This window comes from Phaethon lepturus, unplaced genomic scaffold (genome assembly GCF_000687285.1).
Source record: "Phaethon lepturus isolate BGI_N335 unplaced genomic scaffold, ASM68728v1 scaffold5671, whole genome shotgun sequence".
NCBI lineage: Eukaryota > Metazoa > Chordata > Aves > Phaethontiformes > Phaethontidae > Phaethon > Phaethon lepturus.
Window position 1 is genome coordinate 1 of NW_010515405.1, and position 2,012 is coordinate 2,012.

The window sequence follows — 2,012 nt, forward strand, 5'->3', positions numbered from 1 at the left end:
CAGTGTCGCGTGGGGCCGGGGCGCCGCGCCTCTTCCAGGCAGCCCGGAGTTTGACAGCTGTCATCAGCACCGGCGTGCTGCAGAGCCCTGCAGTAAGCACAGGGCGTCATGTTGGAGATTTCGCCCTGCGGCGCGATGTGAGGGACCGGGCATGGTTGCCCTCACCCGTGCACGCGGCCGTGTTTATCGGCACTCTGTCCGTAGCCCGGCTAGCGAAGCACTAACTTCCTTGTGTTTACAGGTGCAGTCAACCAAAAGAGCAGATCCTGCTGAGCTACGAAATATTTTTTTGCAGGTAAAAAGATCCGTCTAATGTTGTTTGATTGACAGACATATTTTTTGCCCTTCCAGCAGTTTGCCACAGGCATCATATGTGTGTTGTGCTTATGGGACGCTTAAAAGTTCCCTTTGCAGGCACAGTCTATTGAAAGGGCCTTCAGATCTTGAGGAGGAACTGGTCCTGACACAAATCGTGATTATCCATTTCCAAATTATAATCTTAAATAATTTTATGAGGTATTTTCTAATTTTCTTTAAAGCAAATAATTATGACTGTAGCTAGGTACTGTAATTTTTTAAAATATGCTTTTGCAGGTTTCTAAAAAATTCTTCTTCCATGGTCATATGTTGTTGGGTTTTTATGTGTTTCTCTTACAGACGGATGGATGAGTGGCAATGGCATCAGAAGTTAAAACATTTCTTAAGATTGATGTATTTCATAATATTATTTCTGGCAGGGCATTAGAATTAACATATATAAATAACAGCATGAAGCTTTGTCCATTCCCCTTAATTATGGTGAAGAACAATCTGAAAGGAAAATCCAGTCAGTCCTAAAACTTTGATAATAAGGTTTGAATCAGGCAGATGGAATACGAAGAAGAACTATGTTTTATGTCCCTAGTTGGACTGATGATATTTCCAAAATCACTAAAATGCCTTCTTTTTGTCCCTTCATGTTGAATATTATACAGTATATTGCAGAAGATTTATGAAAAGGGGAAGAATATAAAATTGTTAGAGCTAATACTGTAAATAATAAAATCTATTATTTCATTTTTGACATATATCTTTTGGTCCTACCATATTATTTTAAGAGTTGCCACATACGATAAGTAGACAGAGACACGTTTTTGCCTGAGAGGGAGAAGTTATATCTCAACCATAATTTTGGCAGATTTTTGCTTTTGCATACCGGATTACACTGGTAACATTGCTTGAATGCTGAAACTTAAAATGTTGGAATCAAACTGTGAAAGCCCAGCTTCTAGTTTCTAGGAAAAAATCTTCCCATCACAGGTTCATTTATTGTTGACATGACATTTAGGTTTTGTAGGTAAGGAATACAGTGGAGTATGTTAATAAAGTAAGCAACATGAAAATAGAATTTTTAAAATATATATTAATACAATATAAAAGTAGTGGTTCTAGAACATCACACAGCTCTTTCAACTTTTTGCAAGACACTTTTGCCTGTCTGGTTGCAAAAAAAGTGGTGTCAGAATACTCTATTCAACTTGGAAATAGGGACTTTTTGTGGTTCTTGATGGCCAGTCAGTAGCAATGCTTGCTTCTGGAAATAAGTAAATTGTTTGAAGCCTTTCATTTTGGTGACATGGGGAAAAGTGGAGAGGAAGAACATTGTACAGCTGGTTCTTGAAATTGTGTCTCTGACAATACATGTTTCATTGACCTAAAAAGCAGACAGTCTACTGATTTTAAAACAGCTTTTTGGTCGTCTTCATGTCTATCTTATAATCTTCAAAGACACTTGCAAATTAAGTTGTGGGTGGTTTTGTGCTGCGAGGAATGAAAAATACAAAAGCTCTCCTGTCTCCCCTTGAGTATCTGAGATTTTCAGTAAAAGAGAAACAATGCAGACACCTCTGGGATAGAAAGAAAGTTTATATTTCTTTTGGATAATATTTGATTCTAACTGAGTTTGAAATTGTTTTTTGTTTGATAGGTAGTAAGAAAACTTAGTTGCAAACTTCAAAAAAATCAAAAGGCAA

At 37.5% G+C, this 2,012-nt stretch overlaps 1 protein-coding gene across 1 annotated transcript in view; it reads left to right on the forward strand.

Annotated features, from left to right (window-relative positions):
• Window positions 1-229: 229 nt before the first annotated feature.
• Window positions 230-2,012, forward strand: part of LOC104627481 (calcium-binding mitochondrial carrier protein Aralar1) — a gene marked incomplete at its 3' end in the record, with an annotated part of 34,586 nt that continues 32,803 nt past the window's right edge. The window contains exon 1 of the mRNA XM_010295762.1: window positions 230-295. The remainder of the gene's footprint in view (window positions 296-2,012) is intronic.